Source organism: Giraffa tippelskirchi, chromosome 5 (assembly GCF_054371585.1).
Source record: "Giraffa tippelskirchi isolate mGirTip1 chromosome 5, T2T-mGirTip1v1.2.pri, whole genome shotgun sequence".
NCBI lineage: Eukaryota > Metazoa > Chordata > Mammalia > Artiodactyla > Giraffidae > Giraffa > Giraffa tippelskirchi.
The window spans coordinates 39,561,795-39,587,794 of NC_137279.1; the positions used below are offsets into that span (position 1 = coordinate 39,561,795).

At 37.7% G+C, this 26,000-nt stretch overlaps 1 protein-coding gene across 17 annotated transcripts in view; it reads right to left on the reverse strand.

The window, feature by feature from the left end:
• The window catches only part of DNM3 (dynamin 3), a 653,888-nt gene that overhangs the window by 240,880 nt on the left and 387,008 nt on the right, over positions 1-26,000 (reverse strand). The window lies entirely within an intron of this gene.

A 26,000-nucleotide genomic window follows, 5' to 3' on the forward strand; every position in this document is an offset into this window, starting at 1 on the left:
CTTTCTAAAGTTTCTTCTTAACCTCAACTTTCTACCTTCAACACTCAAGTTAACTAGACTATTTTAAAGGACAGATTGGACAAGGCTTATTGGCATTAGTAGTCATTTAGAGAGTTTACAAGCCAAAAAAGTCACTATAGTGACAACAGTTAAACCACTTGAAAACTAAATAGCCTTAGGCAAAAAGTTGTTTTCCCTGAGATTTAAGCTCAGATGAGAGAATGAAAAGATTATATGATTCTCCATGATTTACTGAAAATTACATAGGAGTATTTTTCTCCTTAGAAACAGCAGTCACGGAAATGTAGCTAGGAAGATAGGATTTGAGTAACCAAGGGCCCAAGGGCCAAATAAAGGGGTGTTTGACCCATTCAATGCTGGGAGTGCCTAACCTCAGTCCACTCAGGTTGATGGAGAATTGAGACTCTTTTTCTTAGAAGTATTTGGAGTGAGGGAAATATCACCTGATACAGAATTTCACCCCAGATAAAGTGCAGAAAAGGGAACTTCTGTCTTACAACAGATGTTGCATGGTGACCATAACCGAGTGAGACATATTGTGGTAAAACTTTGTCAGTTAGGTGAATCCTGAACGATGGGAATAATCATTTAAAAGAAAAAGAGTCAAAGGCCACTTCTAGTTTCACCACCCCTGACTTTTTGTTAGTCTCTTATAAACATCTGAGCCACTAGACTTGAAATTCAAATGTAAAAGAACCATATTCATCCCAAAATGTATGCCTAATTATATCTCTTGGAGCAGTAGCATAAACCCCTTACTTGTGGATTCATCCACCTGCATTTATTGCAGTTTGGCTTGTAGAACTTGATAAATGAACCTGATTTTTAAATGTCTATAAGTGGTCATCAATGCAGGTCTCTACAAGCAGTTAAGACTTGTGGGAGGGGCCTGTCCAATACAGAGTTGGCTGGGGACATCTTACAAACGTAAGGTCTGCATTAGGGCTTCCTGTGCAGAGATCTTCTATGCATTTAATACTTCTAATGAAGCAAGGAAGGCTACAACAGGAAGAGAACACTTTCATCCAAGTCATGTCTCTCAGGGATCCCACATACTTCAATTGCTTTGTGAAGACCAGCCAGGGCACTGGTTGCTCATGAGCAATTCTAATCACTCCAGCACCCTGTGGTAATCCAGACACATACTTGGAGTTCTTCCAGAGAGCTCTTCTCAATCAGGCAATTGTCTTGATAATAGAACAACTGTATCCTCAGCCCTGTTTAAAGCACCCATCCTGCCATGATCACTGAACCTTTTGTTAAAAATCTGCAAGGTTCCTTCTATCCTCTGTGTTAACACATATAGGAAGCTGCAATGGACCATCATGAGGAAACAGAAAGTGTGCTTCCTTCTTTTTTCCTTTGCAGTATAGTTAACCTTTAAAGAAAAGACTGGGGAAAAATGATCGGGAGACCTATCTGAACAACTAACAATCAGAAAAGACATTCATATATTTAATAAGTATTCCCCTAGCACTCACTGCCAGATACTGCAGAGTGAATTATAACATATAGGAGGTTAAAACCATAAGGAAATGTTTGTTTTATACTGAAATAGAGCAAAGCTGTGCTTATGTTCAGGAGAACAGTATAACATCCATGAAATCTAACAACTATAATTATTCCCGGAGATGGTATGTTCCTACTTTCCTTTGTAGTCTTTTATCTAGAGAACTTAAACCCTCAAAGCATCAGGAATTAATCTCCACTTTGTAGGAAATGGCACTTAAAAAAATCTTACTGTGGTAATATGAGTTATTGAGACAAGTTTTAAAACTTAGAGTCTCTCAACTCCAGCTTCTTTTGAGACATTTTGGAGCAATGTAAGCTAAATAACTAGCTGGATTTAAATTTTCAGTACATTGATTTTGATAAACTCTTGTAAACTGTGTGTCTATTTATTCCTAGAAATAAGTGAGAGCCTCAATTATGTAAAAGAACCATGAGGTTTTCTTTGTTAGTAAGTAATGAGAAATTTTCAGTTTAAAATGCAATTAAAAACTCAAGACTTTGACAATTCATATAGATCTGAAAATGAATCTCTGTATGAAAAGTCTTTTTCACCCTTTTCATTCTCAGAGCTCCCACTTCTAGTCACTTCAGGATTTTAGAGGACAAAAGTAGGGAGGGTAGAAGGAGATTCAAGTCAATAAGTTCCATTTTCAGCAGCGCTGTTAAAACCATAAGAAATTAAAATGGCTTGTGAAAAAATAATGTGGGTAGAGAGAAGAACTGTAATCATTCAAATTATTAATTCTGCAAATATTTATTAAGCACACATTCTATTCTAGGCACCTAGACTGTGCTAGATATTTGGGAAAGATGGATTAAAATCCAAATTGGATTCCTTGCCTTCAAGGGATTCAGCTCTAATACTGACTTGATACCTGTTACTAGAGATTATTATAGAGTTGGTAGGGCACATTCTCAGAATTCAAAAAGTCTCTATATCTGTGGATTTGTAAAGTGACCTTTATGCTGACTAATGTATCCATATCACTACATATGTAAATACTAGGTCATAAGGCAGGTTAATAATGATATATATATATCATGACTAAAATTATACATTGAAAAAAGGATAAAAATATCATAAGAATGTAATTCTCAGAGGCTTGCTTAAAATCTAAAGACCTATTTAAGTGAGGGCCTCAGTCATAATTATCCTAATGATTAACCACAACCTTCAAGCTTGTAATTTCTTTGCAAGTGTCTCACTCAGTGCACATACATTGATCACTACTACAAGCACTATTCTGAGTATGAGAGACACAATGAAAAAAGGCTGGATGCCTATCCCTGAAGTACTTGCAGTCTAGAGAAGGAGACAGACACCCCATCTGACAAATAACATTGCATGATACCTCTAAGTAAGAGAGTAGTAAAGGCAAGACGCAATGGAGTCCAAAAGAGAGACCCCTGTGACTAACCTGGCCATGGGGAAATAAGAAATGCTTCCTTAAAATATATTTTAATTTTGCTTCATATTCCCAGTGCTCAACACAGTACATGGCACATAAAAGGTCACTGATAAAAGTTCAAGAGGGAGGGGATACATGTATTTTTATGGCTGATTCACGTTGCTGTACAGCAGAAACCAACACAACATTTTAAAGCAATTACCCTCCAATTAAAAATAAAATATGGAGTTTTAATAAATAGAAGCACTAAAAGTATAAAAGCACTGTTCACTTCAAAAGTACAGAAGAACGAGTTATTATTTTGGGACTGGGGATGTTTAGGGAAGGTTTCCTGGAAGAAATAAGAATTTAGGTGTGTTTCAGGGTTGCTGTAGATTTCATAAGATAGAAGGATAGAGGGGCATCCTATAGGGAAATCCCCATGGTCAGTGAGAAGACCAGTTTGGCTAGAAATTTAGAGCAGGGTAGGTGATGGCAATTTATTTTACCCTAAGTTTATTTTACCAGGGAAGGTAGATTGGGGCGTAAGTTGAGAGATTTGAATTCCAAGCCTGAAGTATTTGAATTGCATTCTATAAACTGTAGAAAGTTACTAAAAGTTTCTGAGCAGTGTGGCAACATAAAAGCTTTTTTTTTTTTTATATATTAAACATGTAGGATTATCTTTATTCCCTTAAGGACATATACTTTCACCTTTTTTTCTCCTTGAAATACATTTATTGTCTTGGCCTTTTGTTTTCTACTTTTTAAAAACTTCTTTTATTTTGAGATAATTTTAGACTTACCTAAGAGCTGGAAAAACAGTACAGAAAGTTCCCGTCCACCATTCATCCAATAAAGCTGTATTTTTGAAAGATTAATCTGGTTAAAGACCAGTTGGGTCTTTAACACATACCTACATGTAACGAGACTTAATAAGATTGCTTCTTTGGAAAGACTGAAACAGCCAATCGCTGAAAGAGGATCATGAGCATAGTTGTAAACTTGATTGAAATGACAAGGTTGCATTTGCACCAAGACTTCAGCCTCAGGACAAAGAGTTACATATGCACATGAGGGATGTGTGCCTTGGACTTCGAAACAAAAGCAGCAGTGTGGCTCATTTACTTTTCACCACCATCAGCGTCCCTAAGCCTGTTGCCCTTTGGAGAACATGCCCTTTAAGACCACCCTCCCCACCACCTTCCTCACATACCACTTGCCCCTCAACCACCCCAGGAGGAGGAGTTGCTGTAGTTTGATAGACTGAGCTACCTTTGCTGAAGGGTGAAGAGAGATCTCAGCAGCACACAGATTCCTGGCTCTCCCTCTAGTTTAAATCCTCCCCATAGCTGGGATCTTTAGGGCTAAGGTTCACTTGCCCCAAGCACAAACACATCACTCTCCCTTGATTCTTTCTTACATGGGAATGGAGTGTCATAAGAGGCAAAAATGCAGTATGGTCTTTAGGAAGAAGAGGCTTCCTTTAGTTTGAAGGTACTAGGCTTCACCACATCAGAAGTGGCTGCTCCAGATAGGTGGTCTGGCCCATCTGGCCAGAGTTCTTTGTGCTGGGGTTTGGGGCCAAATCCCCAGAAATAATGAGGTTCTATTTTGCTTTTCTTGCCATTCTTGCTGTAGAAAACACGAGGGGAGTGGTTGCTGTGGTCTCCAGAGGATCTGGGTATTTCTGGTCCTCAGGGTTGCTGAGGGTTTCTTGGTCATAATACCAAGTGATAGCACCCTAAGCTGAACACAGCCCTGAACACTGCCTGTTGCTTTAGCTTGTATTTTATTATCTCAGGTCTCAAAAAAAAAAAAAAAAGAAAGAAAGAAAAGAATAAAGAATGCTAGTTTCTTCCTTGTCCCTTTATCATAAGAGAAAGTAGAGCTACTGTTCAATTGTTTTTAGCTATATTTTCTTTTCATATTTGAAAAAATGGTTAATTCAATATAAAGTCTCAAGGACATCTGTTTACATGAAGAAGCAGAATCATACCAGATGCTTGCTTATGTTAAGTGCCTTAAAAAAGATACATGCTTCTCTATCAGAGTAATATTTAAAAGATTTGACAGGTATTCATTCTCAAAATGTCCTCTGCATCTATTATTCAGGCCACCTTACTTGAAGCCCTGAAAACAATGAAGAGTAATACTCTAATGCAATGATCTATGTATAGGTTAAAAAAAGTAAATTATTTGGGGGAACCAGTAGTTTTTTTAAATACTGAAGTATTTTTAAATTTTTTTAATATTATAAGGTAACATTTTAAATGAGCAAGATATTCATATAGTTCAAAGTTCAAAAAATATACAAAAGTATTTTTTATAAAAGGGATTCTTCAGTGGGTCAGCAGTAAAGAATCTGCCTACAATGCAGGAAATGTAGGAGACGCAGGTTCAATCCTAGATCAGGAAGATCCCCTGGAGAAGGGCATAGCAACTCACTCCAGTGTTCTTGCCTGGAGAATCCCACGGACAGAGGAGCCTGGCGAACTACAGTCCACAGGGTCACAAAGAGCCAGACACGACTGAAGCAACTGAGCAGAAGCACATTTTTTAAAAAGTATCTTTCTCACTCCTGACTGGAGTATTTTTAAGTAAAAGAAATATATTAGAAAGCCATCTTTTTTATGTTTGGCATGTTTGTTTGTGTTTCTGAGTAATTGTTACTATAACATCTTACATTAAGCTGCTGCTGCTACTGCTGCTGCTGCTAAGTCGCGTCAGTCGTGTCCGACTCTGTGCGACCCCATAGACGGCAGCCCACCAGGCTCCTCCGTCCCTGGGATTCTCCAGGCAAGAATACTGGAGTGGGTTGCCATTTCCTCCTCCAGTGCATGAAAGTGAAAAGTGAAAGTGAAGTCACTCAGTCGTGTCCGACTCTTCGCGACCCCATGGGCTGCAGCCTACCAGGCTCCTCTGTCCATGGGGTTTCCCAGGCAAGAGTACTGGAGTGGGGTGCCATTGCCTTCTCTGTACATTAAGCTACCTAACAGTAATCAGAAGGTGAGAATTTATTGCCAAATAAATTGGAAAGCAGTCCTTATGTCTATTATGTGACCCCAAGTCATATGTTTTGAATTTACAAATCATGGATTCTCTTAGGGAAATCTGAAAGCTGATAATCAAGCAGCAATAGATAGGTCATAGGTTTGAAGTATTTTCTTTACATAAAATTCCATATAAATAATTAGAAGCAGAGTTTAGGCAAGCTATTATGTACTGTTTTTCAGTGACAATAATTGTATATATTGCTGTTTCCTACCACTATAAAAATATTTACAAACATAAGTCCATGCCTACATGAACAGCTTAGCCGTAAATAATCTGCCTGCAATGCAGGAGACCTGGGTTCGATCCCTGGGTTAGGAAGATCCATGGAGGATTACATGGCAACCTGCCTCAGTACTCTTGCCTAGAGAATCCTAAGGACAGAGGAGCCTGGCAGGCTGTAGCCCAAGGGTCGCACAGAATCGACATGACTGAAGCTACTAAGCAGCAGCACATGAACAGCAAGAAATTAAACAAAACAATGGAGACAGAAATAATTTTTCAATTCCTTTGCTAATACACTTCAGTAAAACATTGCCTTAGAGAATCATGTTTTTAGGAAACAGAGTTTGCAATCAGCAAAGCAAGATGGATAAATTTCATTGTAAAAGATAATCGCAGAGAGAAAATCCATAACTTATCATGGTAGTACCTCCTAGAATTTAACAGCAGTCAGTTCCAATGGGGTTCTTTCTTTTGTTCAATCTAAGTCTCTGGTAGCAATTTACACTAATTTATTTTGTTTACTTTCCCTTGGAAGATGAAATGTGGGTGAACATCATTCTTACACTGAAATCTAATTTATTAAAGGCAGTTAAGTCAATTTTAAGCTGCTTAAGTCAATTTTCAGCTTCTTCCCCAGTCAAAACAACACCTTCTTTCTTAAACTTACACCCCTGGACCCCTCCCTCCATCTTGCCAGATTCCAACCCTGAATCACTTTAGTTGCTCATCTATGGTACTTTGCTCAAATTTTTTATACCTCTTGTAGAATATGGGCATTAAATGGGATGTATCACATAAATATGACCAATGCCAAGCAGCAGGGAAATATCATTCTTGATATATTTCCATTCTAACAAATACTTTTATTGATTCAGTTCACATCCCTATTATTGGGTTGACCAAAAAGTTTGTTTGAATTTTTTCCCATAAAATGTAATAGAAAAACCCAAATGAACTTGTTTGGCCAACCCAATTATTTCATTCTAATGTTACAGTAAACTTCTTAAAAATTTTTAACAAGAGTCTTGTAATGCTGAAGTTTAGCTAAGAAATGGGCCATGACAACGAAGAGGTCTTGGTTTTTCTCTTTAGCCCTGTGTCATTGTTTTTCCTCATCTGCACCTTTTATTCACTGTTTGAATAGCAAGTGCCACTTTGTATTTAGATCATACAGGAGGTTAACATCACTGCCTAAGTAAGTGTCATCCAAAACTTATTCTGAGCTCTGTCATCAAAATCACTGATGAAAAGAGCAAAAAATTCAGTCCCCCAACCAAAGTTAATGGATCCTGCTGACCTACGAATAGAGTAATTGTCATGATTTTTTAAAACAATTCACATTTTACAGCGAGTAGCAGATTGATACATATGTAGAGTCCCTCAGTGAAAATCTATTAAGGGTATTAGCTGATATTTTGCATCTATTTCTCAGATACTCAGGACATTCATTAACTCATTAATGAGCACACACACAGCCAAATTCCTTGCCATAGGATCACAGTGAATTCAGGAACAGAATCAAAAGTCTCAATATTCTATGTTGTATCACACAACTGGTGAGCACATCATCATCACATCATTTCTTAAAATACATTTCAGGAAAATCAGCTTAGAATTGAATCTAATTCAATCTTGGAAGATCAAGTACCATGTTTATACACAATGCTAAATTTGTAAGGAAGACCAGTGTATGTAAAATACAAGTTTAGTTCTACGTGAGTCAGGGTGTATTCACCATGGCGGTCTTGGACTGTAATTCATTCTGTGAGATGAACTTATTGTAGCTGAAATACAATAGCAGAGGTTATTTGATGATGGAATCTTATTCTCAAGTACACATTGTTTTTCTAAAGAGATCACATGGAAAAACGCATGAGTACATGAGCCAATGAGGACATGTGAAAGTCTGATGAACTTAACAAGGTGTTTGTTCTTTCCCACCTAGAAATGCCCCTTTTATTCATCTTACCACCTTTTAGCATAACTTGGTATTGAATACGAAGCTAAAAGAGATAGAAATTAATTAATAGTGCCAATGAGTCTCAAATTGCAAGATACTTCTCCAAAGGAAGCATGTGACCATTTAAATGAGTTTACTCATGCGCTTCTCTCATATGTACCATTATTCACAAGTATGAAATCAGGTAGACACATTAGCCAGCAAAACAACACTCTTGTTTAAAGCTTGATCACGGGCATAAAGAAGAGAACCAGTAGAACACCAAGATACATACATACAAAGGATTATGACTTTCAGATCTAAAGCAATATCCAGTTTATCAAGCCATGATGTGTTCAACTGTCATTGACATTGAAGAGTGTCAGGGAATCTTTTATTTAATAGAGTAAGTATATTTTTAAAAAAAAACAATTTTTTGATATTATATGTCAAAACTATTATTTTAATTGTATATTTTTTTGTCTCTGAAAACAAAGCTCATCAAACTTTATGAGTGTAGTGTATACATAGATTTTAAATTTGGGCTTTAAGATTTTATCAGTGATTTGCTTCTTTGACTAGAAATATATTTTTTTAATCATCAGAAACTAAAAGTCCTCTGTTTAGCTTTCAGGGTGCTCCATCATGCTCCATCATCCAATACATTCTATTTATTCAATCTTGTGTCTTTCCTTTCTCCAAGGCATACCTTCTATTCACAAGGGCTATCTTGGATGCAATCCAAGCCTACCTCCTCCACTGTCTGCACCCTAGTTTATGTTCTCGTTCTTTCCTTTAACAGGAATGTTTGCCTTTTTCCATGTACTTCCTTATAGTTTATTCATTGTCAAGGCCTACCTTCCCCTCTACAATCCCTCTGGTATGTTCCTGATTCCTCTTCTTTATGCCAGTCATCATATCACTCAGATCTTAAACAGGCCTCCAGGATCAGCTTCACCTCCTTCTACCCCTTCTCTCATTCTCTTCCAGGCTCACTGACCTCCAGACATGTTCTCCCCTCCACCTTCAAGGCTCTTTCCCCAATGGCCTGTGTGTTCCTATCCTCACCACTTGCACACAGCCTCTCCAATGCCTTGTTTCCTAACCACTCTATTTGATACTGCAATGCATTTCCTAGATTCTCTGCTCTGTTTCTGCTTTAATTTTTTTCTCCAATTGCTCTGGATAGTCAGGAGGGCAGGGATTTTTTCTGTTGTATTTCCAGTGCCTAGAAAAGTATCTGGCACATAGTAAGTACTCTAGCTGAATAAATTAAGCAAAATTATTGAATGCTAGCTCTATCCTAAATGCTTGATAAGCATAATACATTAAATGACTATATTGAAACTTATGTTCTAAGTGCCTGACAAATATTGCCTTATTTAATCCTCACATCATCCAATGAAAAAGGTTCTATTATCATCATCATCTCAATTTAATAGATGGAGAAAATGCAACAGAGAGATCAAGTGAATTAACTACAGTTAAGCAATGGTGGTGCTAGTGGCAAAGAACTCACTGACCAGCGCAGGAGACATAAGAGACACAGCTACAATCCCTGAGTCTGGATGATCCCCTGGAGGAGGGCATGACAACCTACTTCAGTATTCTTGCCTGGAAAATCCCCCTGGACTGAGGAGCCTGGTGGGCTACAGTCCATAGGGTCACAAAAAGTTGGACACAACTGAAGCGACTAAGCACACAAGCAACTAGTAGTGCTTCCCAGCGGCTCAGTGGTAAACAATCCGCCTACCAATGCGGCAGATCTGGGTTTGATCCCTGGGTTGGGAAGATCCCTTGGAGGAGGAAATGGCAACCCACTCCAGTATTCTCGCCTGCAGGATCCCATGGACAGAGAAGCCTAGAAGGCTTCAACACAACTTAGTGACTAAACAACAACAACAACGACAAAGCAACTAGCAAGTCTCAGTTGAAACTACAACTACAGTTTTCCCAACAGGTGCTGTATAAATTGTTGAAGAACATCTTCAAACACATCCAAATTTATTTTGTCATTATCATCTAAGTCAGACCTTCTCCCAACCACCTTTTCTTTGACAAATGAGAAAATGACAGATCTGAATTAGACTACAAAACAACAAAGTCATTCGCACTGCATGTGTCTTTTAATTTTCCCCAAATGCTTTTATAACCATTCTACCCTTATCACAAACTATTGACCAATTACTGCAAAGAGTAGACTTCCTTATAGTATACATCTCTTTCTAAAACAGAATGCAAGGCAACTAGCTTTAGACATTATTTTCTCATTATAATAAGAAGGAGGGGGAGGAGAGGAAGAACATGAGGAAGAGGAAAGAAGGAATGGAAAGAAGTGAAAAAAGAAGAGAAAAAAACCCAAAAGAATAAAACCTACATTATTACAATTACCAATCAACATTAGGGGAAAGAAAAAGAGACTTCAAGGCTTGGCTCTGACATCTTTCTAGAAATTATTAGCTAAGAAAAATATCCTGAATTTTCTGGAATACAAAAATAAATCTATACTAAGTCTAGTTACTTAAAAAGATTTTAAAAATATGACTTGCAGGCACCTAGAAACTCCAGGACTGTGAGCTCCACAGAGTCTGGTCCCAGGTCATGATCCAAAGAATGAGATGAGGGTGAGGCAGCAAGCCTGGTTCAGAAGTAAATAGAAACAATAATAACAATAGAGGCTAACTGGGCTGATCTGGACCATATACACTGGTCTGGTCATATCAGGTTTTACAGCAAAGAGCAGTTCTAAGTGTTTGGTGCCCCTACTATACTGCTTGTTCAATACTTTGAGAATCACCCCTGAAGCTAACACTTATTAAAATGCTTAATAAACACCAGGCAATATGCCGAGAGCTTTTATCCCCAAATCACAAGTTGTTGTTCAGTAACTCAGCAGTGTCAAACTCTTTGTGACCCCATGGACAGCAGCACACCAGGCTTCCCTGTCTTTCACTATCTCCTGGAGTTTGCTAAAATTCACATCCATTGAGTCAGTGATGCCATCCAATCATATGATCCTCTGTTGTTCCCTTCTTCTCCTGCATTCATTCTTTCCAAGCATCAGGGTCTTTTCCAATGAATCAGTTCTTCGCATCAAGTGGCCAAAGTATTGGAGCTTCAGCTTCAGCATCAGTCCTTCCAGTGAATATTCAGGACTGATGCCCTTTAGAATTACTGGTTTGATCTCCTTGCAGTCCAAGGCACTCTCAAGAGTCTTCTCCAATAACAGTTTAAAAGCATCAATTCTTCGGTGCTCAGCCTTTTTTATTGTTCAGCTCTCACATCCATACATGACTACTAGAAAAATCATACCTTTGACTATATGAACCTTTGCAACATAATGACTTTGCTTTTTTATACGCTGTCCAGGTTTGTCATAGCTTTTCTTCCAAGGAGCAAGCATCTTTTAATTTCATGGCTGCAGTCATTGTCCGGGGTGATTTTGGAGCCCAAGAAGATAAAGTTTGTCACTGTTTCCATTGATTCTCCATCTATTTTCCATGAAGTGATGGAACCAGATGCCATGATCTTAGTTTTCTGAATGTTGAATTTTAAGCCAGCTTTTCCACTTTCCTCTTTCACCTTCATCAAGAGGCTCTTTAATTCCTCTTTGCTTCTGCCATTAAGGTGGTGTCATCTGCATATCTGAATTTATTGGTATTTCTCCCAGCAATCTTGATTCCAGCTTGTGCTTCATCAAGCTTGGCATTTTGCATGATGTACTCTGCATATAAGTTAAATAAGCAGGGTGACAATATACAGCCTTGACATACTCCTTCCCCTATTTGGAACCAGTCCTTTGTTCCATGTCTGGTTCTAACTGTTGTTTCTTGACCTGAATACAGGTTTCTCAGGAGGCAGGTGAGGGGACTGGAATGCAAAAGTAGAAAGTCAAGAGATACCTGGTGTAACAGGCAAGTTTGGCCTTGGAGTACAAAACAAAGCAGAGCAAAGGCTAACAGAGTTTTGCCAAGAGAATGCACTGGTCATAGCAAACACCCTCTTCCAACAACACAAGAGATAATTTTACACATGGACATCACCAGATGGTCAATACCAAAATCAGACTGATATTTTTGTAGCCAAAGATGGAGAAGCTCTATATAGTCAGCAAAAACAAGACCGGAAGCTGACTGTGGCTCAGATCATGAACTCCTTATTGCCAAATTCAGACTTAAATTGAAGAAAGTAGGGAAAACCACTAGGATATTCAGGTATGACCTAAATCAAATCCCTTACGATTATCCAGTGGAGTGACAAATAGATTCAAGGGATTAGATCTGATAGACAGAGTACCTGAAGAACTATGGATGAAGGTTGGTAACAAAGTACAGAAGGCAGTGATCAAAACTATCCACAAGGGAAAAAAAAATGCAAAAAGGCCAAATGGTTGTCTGAGGAGGCTTTACAAATAGCTGAGAAAAGAAGAGAAGCAAAAGGCAAAGGAAAAAAGGAAAGATATACTCATCTGAATGCAGAGTTCCAAAGAATAGCAAGGAGAGATAAGAAAGCCTTCCTAAGTGAACAATGAAAAAAAAATTGAGGAAAACAATAGAATGGGAAAGACTAGAGATCTCTTCAAAAAATCAGAGATACCAAGGGAACATTTCATGTAAAGATGGGCACAATAAAGGACAGAAACCATATGGATCTAACAGAAGCGGAAGATATTAAGAAGTGGCAAGAATACACAGAAGAACTATACAAAAAAGATCTTCCTGACCTATATAACCATGATGGTGTGATCACTCACTTACAGCCAGACATACTAGAGTGTGCAGTCAAGTGGGCCTTACAAAGCATCACTTATGAACAAAGCTAGTGGAGGTGATGGAATTCCAGTTGAGCTATTTCAAATCCTAAAAGATGATGCTGTGAAAGTGCTGCACACTATATCCCAACAAATTTGGAAAACTCAGCAGTGGCCACAGAACTGGAAAAGTTCAGTTTTCACTCCAATCCCAAAGATGGGCAATGCCAAAGAATGTTCAAACTATAGCACAATTGCACTCATTTCACATGCTATCAAGGTAATGCTCAAAATTCTTCAAGCTAGGCTTAAACAGTATGTGAACTGAGAACTTACAGATGTACAAGCTGGATTTAGAAAAGGCAGAGAAATCAGAGATCAAATTGTGAACACCTGTTAGATCATAGAAAAAGCAAGAGAATTCCAGAAAAACATCTACTTCTGCTTCACTGACTACGCTAAAGCCTAGTCTGTGTGGATCACAACAAATAACAAGAATGACAAGTAAATATTCCCAACAACACATAGCGAAGTAAGTGGTAGAGCTGGATACACAACCAGCTCCAGAGTATGGCTGTCTAGCTCCATAGTCTGTACACTCAGCCACTATTCTACTGCTTACTCCAGAACAACAACAACAACAAAAAACAACCCTCTGCAGTGTTTAAACAGATAACAGCATGTTGTTAGATAAACCTGAACATTTTTGTAAATACATATTTATCCAAAAGATTGAAATCATCCTTTCTTCTTAACAACTGTTTTTGCCCTTTAAGTCATCTCAAACTCCTGGAAGGCATGAGTTTTGTATTACTTATCTTTCCATCTCCAACACAGTATCTGTAATATGGTAGGAGTCTGATAAATGCTTATAGAATAAATGAATGAATGAGAAAATAAATGAATGAAGTGACTGGAAGTTTATTTTTACATCTTATCTAAAAAATGGCACTTTCAAAGGACACAAGACACCTTAGCTATAAATGTAGGCTAAGACAAATTATGTATTAGATATTAAGTATAGCCCGCTAAAAGTTTTTAGATTGCAAGTTAAAATAGTAAAAAGCAAAACAAAATAAAATCCAAAAAACACCATGTTAAATAACAGTATATGAAATCAACCTCAAACAACTGAGCCTCCCTTTCCAACAAACTTTATAATACATTTAAATTGTATAAGAGCTACTAAATAGAAAACTAAAAAACAAACCTCCAGAATACTTTTTCTGAACATTGAAATAGTTTCAATCCTCCTATTCCCATCTAGTCCAGCCAAATACCTACTCATATCGAGTTTTACATAGCTAAAGTAAAACACTACAGTAAAATTCTCCCATCCCTAGAAGGAGTGATCTAAAACTAAGTGAAAAAGAGGGTTTTTCTGTTTTCTTTCCTTTCGCACTCTCAAAAGCATGTTTGCTTACCAAAAGCCAGAATGAGGCTTTTGTTTGAATTTCAACGAGACAAATGTTAGAGTATTACTACTCATCAACAGGAAGCAAAATTACTCATCCATTCCACTGAGATATCTAAGACTAGAAGACTCAACATATTTTCTCCCTTCTTAAAGGAGTCTACGTGACGGGATTAAATTTCACAAATTCCAGAATACATTTACATATGGGATTTTAAAATTGAATCCCTTTGCCATTCACTTTAGTTTTAAACAGCTTGCTTATCTTCTTCCTGCTAGCACAAAATTCGGTGCAGAAATGGAAACCAGATTTCTTTACGTAGTGAATTTCATGTGGTTTCCACATTTCTCTAGGCAGTCATTTCCCAGCAGAAAATCATCTAAAATATTCTTCCATGAGTGATTCTTAAGTAAGATGGCATCTGTAGCATTTGTGGCACGTTCTAAGCACAGTCTCAAATGCATTACAAATGGCCTGCGCATTACAGCAGTCTACATTGCAGCTTACATTGAAAGTCTTTGTAAAGGTAAATAAAGATGTTAAAAATGTAATCTAGTAAGGTGATTTGGCATGGCCTTGATTCCTACTTAAGAAGGAATCTCCTTTCTTTGACTCTTCACATTCAGGAAAATCTCAGACTGATCAATATGTCTTTATTAACCTGATTACATTTGGAAAGCCACTGTGCAGCATACATAGCAACTACAGCTGTGGCCGCCTGCCTTCAAGAAGTTTATAATCAAGTGAAAACGATGAGACATAAACCCCAGAACAAGTCAAGCAACAATTTGAGATGTAACAGCAGAGCACAAACAACAATGGATAAGTGAATGAAATGGTCTATAAAGTTATCAGGAAATATCTGATGTGCAATAGTCTCTGGAACTGAGAAAGCCAATTTAAAGAAAAATGGTATGGGGAATTCCCTGGTAGTTTAATGATTAGGACTCAGCGCTTTCACTGCCATGTCCCAGGTTCAATCCCTGGTCAGGGAATTGAAACCCCATAAGCCACACGGTGCTGCCACCAAAAAAAAAAAAAAAAGTAAAACAGTATAATCAACCTAAAACTCCACTGATCTCTCTTCCTGTTTCTAAAGATAGCTAATATTAAAAAAGATTCCAAAGTCACTGCTTCTGTGGAGGACTATTTTAAAGGGCACAGGAGGTATAAAAAGAATTTAATTTAGATTTGGAGCCTTTTTTTTTTTTTTTAAAGCAATGCATACAAAGGATAAATTAATCTGATTGGAAATTCAAGGAGAAAAAACAAAATCTCATTAAACCATCTAATACACATTTTCATTGGTAGCTCAATTCCAACTTTGCTTCCTAAAGAAAAAAACAGGAAGAACTGGGGCTGGAGAGCAGAGGAGAGAGCTACAGAAAGTCTCAGAAGAGAGGCAGAGGGGGAAGACAGAACAGTAGGAAAAAGGAGGAGAAGAAAGGAACAAAAGTTAATAATAAGTCTATTCTCCTGAATGCCTTTTGATCACTTTGGTAGAGATATAATATGGTACAATAGTACATTCCACTGCCTTCTGACACAGTAGACTAGTTTAATTAATATTTTCAGATCTTCCTCTCTTTAAACATTCAGCAGCACCAGAAAAGTTACCAAGGGTAGAAATGGTATTTGCTGCAGCGCCATAACCCCTGGCCCCAAGGCAATGCTGTCACAATACTCCAAACCGATGCTGTATGAATTGTTGAAGAATGTCTTCAAAAACATCCCAGTTTAGTTTAACATTATCATCTAAATCAGACCTTCTCTCAACCACCTCCTCCCAACCACCTCTCATTTCACAAATGAGAAAATGGCAGAGCTGAACTAGAACCAATCAATTCTGGTGCTCTTCTCTTATACTTCAGGTGTATCCAAGAAAGCAAAGGTTTCATTTATCTTCAAAGAATTGGAATTTGTACAGGAAAGATGAAAATTTGAAATCAAATACAATTAATTTTTTTTACTCTGTACAAATACTAAATCACCAAACATCTTCCGCTGTAGGCACGGAGCAAATTGGCTTTAGTGGTTTCACTACAAAGGTTAATTTGAAACTTCTACTGATGTAGGTAAGCAAAGGGAATTTGGAATATTAGGTATTATAGAAATAATCTTACAAAGAAGAGTCTTTAACAGGGTCTTACCAAACAGTTTCCACCAGCATACACAAAAACGCACTAAACTCTCCTATACTGAATATGAAGGAAATATACACTGTGGGAATTTTTAATTAAATTCATTTTTTATTTTTAACTCCCCACAGGTATAAGTGGGGAATTCTCTGGCAGTCCAGTGGTTAGGACTCCTTGCTTCTCTACTGTAGGGGACATGGATTTGATCCCTGGTCTTGAACTAAGATCTTGTAAGCTGAGCCGAGTGACCAAAAAAAACAAACAAAAAAAGCCAAAAACTGGGGCAGTTGATACATTCAGGAAACCCTGCATATACATAAAATAGACAAATGCACTGAAAATGACACTGTATAGGAATGCAACAGAAGTGATAGGCAACTAAACGAGTCTGAATATACGAAGTATTGTTAAAGCAAAATAAAATTAAAAAATAATAAAATGAAGTAAGAATGGACATTAACAAATTGGATTCAACCTAACCAGAGTGAGCATTAATGGGAGACTAAAAGCAATTATTTTATGGTCTGAAGGCAGAGGTGTAACTGAAATTGACTTAGAAAATAGGCTGGACAAAATTGGCTGGAAAATAAACTCTCATTGACTTTCTTGTTCTTTTTAATGGTTTAAAAAAAAAAATGAGGGACTCAACTTTACAAAAACTAATCACTTGAAATGTAGTACTGAAAATTTCAGGGACTGGAATCATTAAAAAAGGGGAGGTAAGTAAGTTATCTTTACACTGGCTTCACTACTGGAAGAAGGCAGTTACTTTTAGAAAAATCAAAAGATTTCTCTTATACAGCTTATTCTGGTTCTTGTTTTCTCTGTTATAAAACTTGGAAAAAAGAGCTTTAAGTTCTTTTAGTTCTTTAATGAGCTTCTCAGTAATAATTTCATGAGGCCCTGAAAATGCAAACTGAACTCTAAGCCTGGGCTCCAGAGAGCTGATGCACACACTGGGCCAGACAGCACCTCAGGCCACCCCCAAACATTTTCAGTGGGGTCTAGACCCCTTAAAGAAAACAAACAAGTTCCCCCAACAAAGCAAGCCAATATTTCAAAAGGAATCATAATCCATCCTGGCCAATAAAATTCAAGACTAGTTCTTCCTTGAAAAGGCTAAGGTGAAACAGAAACAAAGTTCCACTGCACTAGAGGAAAACGTTTTGCTACAAGGCAGAAGGTTGGGAGTAAACTTCCCAAGCCAAACCAATCATACACAAAGTGTGTGTGCAGTTTTTAAATGTAATCAGCTATAGCTCCACCTGCAGAGAAATCAATCCCCTTAAGACAGTACATTTGCAAAATGACAAAGGCATTTTCTACCTGATTTTCACTTATTAACCTTCAACTGGTGCTATAAAGCTCTGGTAGGCAGAGTTTTCAAAAAAAAAAAAGAAATGTGCACGCACTAAAACGAACGTCTAAGATTACACAAAACATTCACATGCTTTAGCTTTTAAAATGGAAAAGAACTGATTTTGAAGCTGGTAATTCTCATACAGAAATCTGGTTTAGTTTAAAAGCATATAGAGATATAGATATACAAAAATATTTATAAATTACACAAATATTTACAAAATGTATAAATATACACACACACATACATGCACTTACACATGCTTGCACATTTATACACATGTGTTTTAATATATACATGCAAAACTATAATGAAAGCAGATAAAAGAGAGGAAGGTCATTACTGATTTTTCAAAGAGATTCTCCAAAAGGTTGTCTTAAGGACCCCCTCCCACTACAGTGTGTTTTTAAAAAACCTGTTGTCTTCCTTTCAGAATCAAGTATTTTCTTCTATTTTTACCTATTTTACACACAGATGATTTATTTACCCAATGAGATTATAAATATCTTGAGGAAAAAAACACTTTCTTCCTGAACAGTACCTGATGTTGGTTGCACTTTGGAGTCACAGGACCAGGTTTTGAATAGAGGGTCAGTAACTGAATCAAAGGGCTTCCCTGGTGGCTCAGTGGTGAAGAATCCACCTGCCAATGCAGGAGATGCGGGTTCAATCCTTGGGTCAGGAAGATCCCCTGGAGAAGGAAATGGCAACCCTCTCCAGGATTCTTGCCTGGGAAATCCCATGGTCAGAGGAACTTGGAGGGCTACTATCCATGGGGTCACAGAGTCGGACACAACTGAGACATTAAACAACAACAACTGAATTCAAGATAGAGGCCTGGTTGTGCCCTCACAGCAGCATCTAATCTTCATGAGGCCTTTGTCTGGGTCAAGCCCTGATTCAAGCTTTTCTCACACATTACCCGTTTAGGCCTCAGAGAAACCCTATTTTACAGATGAGGAAACGAGAGCTCATAATACTACAGTTAAACAATTGACAAGGTCTCCAAATAGTAAACTGTGAAGTCAGGATTCAAACCCACACCCTCCAGTTCCAAAACTCTTATTCTCCACTGTCTCTTGGGGCTTCCACTTCAACTACAACCTTGGAGAAATCTCACCTTTAAGGGTTGTTGAATTAAATTATATCATATGTGAAAAACTAGCATGAAGGGCCTGGTCTAAAATCAGTCACATAAAAAAGTATTAAAAAGAAACAAAACAAACCTTTAAAAATGGAAAGCAGTACACTTCCCTTTTTATACAACATTTATATTGTAGTTCTGAGTGTCAATGAAGTTACATAATCTGATTCTGCATGGCAAATTGAAGCAATTTTTCCTTAATATGCAAATAAGTGATTTTATAAAGACATATGATTCATATTCATTTACAACATGGAAATAACCTTTCAACATGAACTAATTTATACACCAAGTGCTTTTGTATGTCTATAAAAGTAAATTCTCTTCTCTTCTCATGAAAAGAAGTATTTTAATATGGTCTCATATATCCCTTAAATAAATTCTCTGGAGAATGAACAGAATTGGGAAGCCAGTTAAGGTAACCTTAATATTCTCAATTAAACAGATTTATGTTGGATTTAACCCTTCTAGCAATTCATATAATTTGTATTTCCCTTCTGAATATACCAAAAGATTATACATCCTATAATAAAGATACTGTGCCATGTATTATGCAGGTATGCCTATCATCACAAAGACTTGGAGCTTCTATAACGAAATACTGCATCATTGCAGGTATTCTGGAATAAGCAGAAAGCTCTCTTCACACACATATTTCCTTAGAGCCAGTATGCTTCACTTGCACTCCCAACCAAAAAAGGATATTTTTTCTACCCCTGAAAAATGTGCTTTCCGAGCCTTTATGTGATGCATACACAGATTTCTTTTCCCCTTTTTGATACCATGCATGCTTGTTTCTGAGTCGTCAGGAAATAAACTATTGGTGATGTCAAAAGACATCAGGAGTCAATATTCTAAAATTGTCAGTGACCTGAGGACACCATATTTCTCTTGTCCACGTGAGCCAATACTCACTTTAAAGTCTGATTGTTATGTGGAATTCAATGAGAGTTCATAGTACATAGCATTCAGATGATGCTCATCAGCGTTTGAGGGTTGAAGCAGGCAGCAGACTGCATTCCTAGTACGCTCTCACTTAAAATCTGCCTCAAAAGGCCAGCACCAATTTTCCAATCCTTTTTTTTTTTTACCTCCCCCTAAAGATTTCAAGACACTGCTTCAAATTTTACTAGAGTCATAAATCATGTATTTACCTTCATGCGACTGGTTTTCAAGGAGCCAGAGTGAGTAAGGTTGGTCTGCGGATATGTTATGTTTCCTAAATACAGAAATGGCTGCTGTGCACGCCAGCGGTTAGTAAGACTCAAAGACGTAACACTATCTTTCTCAACTGATTCGAGGAAAGAATGCTCATAAAATATTTACTGATTTTGGTTAGGGGCTGATTTCTAAATAAACAGACTCAGCAATGGAAATTCTAGAGTCGGGCAAAACAAAACACGCGTTAGTAAATGTACGTTTTAAAATCAACTCTCTCACAATCTTTGCCTTTTGCAAGCTTTGTGAAGATTGTAAAATCAGTTGCACTAAGCTTATGATTTACAGGTGTTCTAATTTAACTTCTTTTTCAGTTGTTGAAAGAAAATCTATTCACTCTTCTGGACTATTTCTCCTATTTTTATAGCCTCTGATGTTACATCTCTGGCTAAGAAGGCACTTCACTGTAGTGACCTGAAGGCAGCCATTTGTTTGATAGTCAGAGGAGAGAAAAAGGGAAAGCTTTGCTACAACAAATCTCCCAGCCCTTTTGGGCCCTGACAAAAGTAGGAAATGCTGGTGACCAGAAGACAGCATTGCCTCCAATAAAAAAAGGAAAAAAAAGTGCTAATCCATACAACATAAAGCCAAACTAAGTGGGGTTATCTTCCCTAATTTGCAATGAACTGGGGTCAACTAGATTTTTATCTCAAATACAAACTGGGAAGGAGACAACAACAAGAGAGGAAACGCCACATCTTGGTTAGATCCTGCTTTTCACACAAGATTGTATGACTGATAGCTACACAGGATGCTTCCAGAAGATTAGAAGGCCAAAAATAAGTAAGGAAATATGGCTGGTCCAAGGTTCACAATTATCTAAAAGAACAGTGCAACCTGATACATAACTGCAACCCATATACATTTAAAAATTACACCATATTTTCCATTTGAGATAAAAAATAGTAAACCTTTAATTTTTGAATTATTGTCATGCTAAAAGTTTGAATGGAAATCACATATATACTATGTAGCTTTTACTCATTTTTGAGAATTTACTGACTGGCCTACTTTAGGCTAGTTAAAGAGAGTACAGACACCATTTCTACCTTTAATTAATATATTCTACTTGGGGGAAAAATCCGAACACGTGAAGTAATAATATTTTAGTACAAAGCTAAAAGAAGACAGCAGATAACTGATAAATTATTAACAGGAAATGTTAAGTGCTATTCAAATTCAATAAGGGAAAAATTTATCTATGTGGGCTAATAATATGCTTCTCAGCACAGCCTTTCAGTCAGAAAAAAGTTGAGTTCTGCCACTTACTGTAATTACATGAAGTAATATGCTTAACCTCTCTGAGCCTCAATTTCACCACCAATAAAATGGGAATCATAATATTTACCCCATAAAGTTACTATAAGAAATGGGTAGACTGTATATGAAAGAATTTTGTCATCTATAAAGAGGCTATAAAATGACCATTCAGAAGGTAGTAAAAGGGTTCACATTAAACTGTTACCATTAATTTAAAAAAGCAGAGAGGGTAGGGGCTGGAGGGAAAGTTTATTAACTTTTTCCTTACATACTTTCTATTATTTGAACTTTTATAATGCCCATGTACTAATCTTGCAACCAAAAAAATTAAAGCTATATAAATGCTATCTGAAATGTGCATACCTAGATGTCCCAGACTATTCTAACTGTAAATACTAATAACACTGTTCCTTTATAAATGCATAGAAACAAGACTCAGTCCTGGTTTTAGTTTGAGAATTTCTAAAATTATAAAAATTTGCTAGGCTTGGGAATTATAACCAACTGAAACAGTGCCTCCTTTCCATGACATTTCCAAAAAGAGCAAATTCTGTAGTCAACCAAACCATCCATTAATTCAAACTATCACTTTGGTCAATACCTTCTGAAATAACTGAGTTAAATAACAATAGCTCTCAAAGGCAAGTCTTTATCATGTTTAACTTTGGTTTTTAGAGCCCATCACATTTTAGATATTTAACTTATAACTTTAAGAAAAGTCCTCAGGTCATTTCTAAGTGAATGCCAAGGGCTTTCCATAAAGGCATGGCAGACTTTTTCCAACTGAACTTGGTCACAGATTAGCATTCCTAATGTTAGAAGTAAGTGTGAGCTCTTTGAGGGCAGGAATCATATCTTTTTCATCTTAATTCCAGTCCCTGTCATTGTGACTAGCACATGAGTAGGCAAGAGTAAATATTTGTTGAACTATTTGGAAGAAAGTTTTCCTCAATCAGAGGCTCAATGAGATGGGCACGTATGCTAAGTGGAACATAACCTTTCTAGTTGTTTTTGTAGAAAATCACTTAAAATGCTTCAAAAGCAGTAAAGATAAGTATAAAAGTGAGTTTCTTAAATAAAATGTCATAAAAAAAAAAACCCTATTTGAGAGACAGATATCTCTTATATTTGAAAAAGCATAGATGTGTGAACTAAGATGAAATCATGGAGCAGGCTAGTTGGAATCACCTTTCATCAGCCTTACAAAAATTCCCAAGGCATGTTTCATCAATAAAAATGTTCAATAGAAGGCAGAGGAAAGGCTTTCACTTTTTGCGACAGGAACAAGCCCATACCTGGAGTGCTAGATTCCTGGCTGACTATTATCCTTCTGGCTCATGGCTCCTCTATGATGATTTGTGAATAAACATATACATACTCAAAAAAGACAGAGTTGGTATCCACATGTAATGAGACTATTACTTTGGGCTTCTCACGGTGGCTCGGACGGTTAAGAATCCGCCTGCAATGTGGGAGACTTGGGTTTGATCCCTGGGTTGGGAAGATCCCCTGGAGGAGGGCATGGCAACCCACTCCAGTATTCTTGCCAGGAAAATCCCACGGACAGAGGAGCCTGGCAGGCTACAGTCCATGGGGTCGCAAAGAGTTGGACACAAACTGAGCAACTAAGCACAGCACAGTCACACTTGCATATTTCCAGCATTATGTAATACTGTGAAGTAATGACAGGGGAAAAAGAAGTTGAGGCACACTGGGCTTGCTCAGTCACTATGGAATAAGCCTTGCAAACATAAGCGTGGAAGCAGAAGTACAATGATAGGAAGTAATCCTTCCAAATTTCCACTGATGATTTAAATCTCTCTGTGAATGATGTACCTAATGCTAATATCTTAGTTCCATCCTAAACTGCTGGATAATTCTATTTTAATCTCCCTCCCTAGGTGAGCAGGGCTTGTAATAACTTTTGAACCCTCTAACAGTATGTTAACTCAAGAGAAGACATTTAATGACAAGAAAATGCTTTGAGAGAATTCTCACTTGAAGCCTTTTGAAATATTCAATCCAACATATTTTAAAGACAGAGATTTTTCTGCTTCTTAAAAGTATTGCGGACAGTCAGTAGAAATGAATTTCGTTGGCTGTACTTCTTGAAAGAATTCTAAGTTTCTTAGTTGGCCACTCAAATTTGGAAGCTAGCTAGAAATTTTCTCACATTTTGATCTCTGGAAGGGCTATTAATCAAGCTCTTGTTTGAGGCAACTTGAACTTCAATCAGAATACTATGGACGGGAAGTCAGAGAACTGGACAATCAGAATATTCAACAGAATATATAATTGAAAACATCACCAAGAGAAGAAAAGTAGATGCCAGTGGGCTGATATGTTATAACCTTTGGTCAAGCGGTACTTGGCAAATTTCTACAGATTTAATTAACCAGCGATAAAACTAAGCAGTAGAATACCATTAAAACAAACAAAAATATTAACACAGAACCAGGAATTACCAGTGAAAAAAACAGTGCTGTACCTAATAGCATGGATCTACCAGAGGTAATTTGTTAGGAGATCGGAGTCGTTATTTCATAGTGGAGGCTTGAAATGAAAACTTTTAAGTTTCTTTAGGTCAAGCTATAGCAGAGTGTTCGGAGAGCCAGCCAAAATCGCTGAGGAAGGCCACATGTGGAACTAATTACTCATGGAGAGGCCATGACAAAGAACATTTCTCCAGACTTTTCATGGGGGCTTCACTTTCAGGAAGTTGCTATAATTACTGTTCAAGTCTAGATCAGCCTGCAAGCCGCTGACAGATCCAACAGACAGGAGGAGGAGGAGGGAAACAGAGAGAGAGAGGGAAAAAAAAAAAAAAAGAACTTATCTGCCCTTTCTGACGAGTGAAATACCAGAAAATAAAGTACCACAGGAAAGCTCAAAAAGGTTTCCAAATGAGCCCTGGCTTCCAGTGTTCAACTTTCTGTTTACTTTTTTATCTACCCTCTATCTTCAAATTACTTTTCTAGCCTGGATCGGACAGCAAATTTGTACTTCTACACTAACTCACTTTCAGTTGGCCACAGCAGAACTGTACATCTCGACTCTTTTTTTTTTTTACAGCTTTTCCATACTGGGGCCCACTTCCTGCCCAGTTGAGGAAAAAAATCTGGCCTGAAGATGAAATGACTGCTTAACATTACACTAAAACATCTGGTACCATTTTATGCACAGACCCATGTCTGAGAGCAGGCGATTCCAGCGGTCTCTCCAGCGGCACAGCGCATACCCAAACCTCCCCAGGGTGACATCATCCCATATATGGACTCTCCAGCCCAGCCCTCCCCCTTTTCCTGGTCCTAAATTCATTGCCAGTTCCCCAGTCTGCAGCAAATGTGCCACGTCAAGACTGGAAATCACAGCCCTTGAGTCTCAGTCGGGGCAGCAGAATTCAGGGGGGGAAGCCGAAGGCAACCCCTGGTGCAGGAAGGGAGGCTTTTCCCCAACACCGGGAGAGGATTTTTAAGTGCATAGTTGGAAGCTTCTGGAGATCCTGCTCCGTCGCCCCAGTGTTCAGACTACCTGTTCAGGACAATGCCGTTGTACAGTAGTCTGCACATTGGTTAGACTGGGCAAGGGAGAGCAACGCCATGGACAGCTGGGGACAAAAGTGGCTGTTTCCAAGGAGGAAGACATTTGTTTGCTCCTTTTTTGAATCTCATATCCAGTGTTTTTCTTCACAGGTTTTGCACAGTAGGGGCCGGGAAGCCCTCGGGAACACTGCCGAGAAAGGACTGCTCAAGGGAAGACCTGTGGGTAAGGCCTTCTTGACTGCTCACCTGGGCTGTGACCAGGAGAGCTCAGGTGGGGAGCCAACAATTTGCTTTCACATGCGAGAGAAACTGAGGCGGGATTGTGACAGACAGGTCTGCGTTTAGTTTTAAAAGAGCAACGATGTGTGGTACACTGCGATTTACTAGATGTTGTTCAGTTTCTGAAGAGTTTAAGTATTTTCTTAAATTTAAAGGTTTTCCCACTTCAAAATGAAATATGAAAAGATGCCAAACACTTAAGAATAATTTAATGAGGCTGGTTTTGAATTGTTGAAATTGATAATCCAGAGACTTAAAAAACGTATTTGAATGAGAGCTGAAGTATAACATTTAGCATCCCAGGATTGAATCCATTTTGCCCCAAAGTAAAGAATACTTGCTATTTTTAAAATGCTATCTGAATAGTGCTTTTCTTAAATTTTATATAATATAAATATCAGGAATAATATTATCTAACAATAAAAGGAGAGGCTGCCAAGATTTTTGCCTACCAGACAATGCAGATAGGACTGGTCCAGAAAAGAGCACCAACCCAGAACTTATTGAGTCAGCAACCAAATAAATCGGAGAATAAAAACCTCTATATTCAGATATTCCAATATATATCTCTGTATTACATTTTTTAAAAATCTAAGAATGGTTGATAACTGCTGGTCAGCTGAGCCCTCGTGGCTATATTTTACAATGCTTCTATTTCTCTGAGCACTTAAAATGATAAGGTACTTTGTCTAGAAACCCACTGATAAAAAAGGAATTTGTAAACGAAAGCAAAGTTTTCTTTGGTCAGTTTCCAG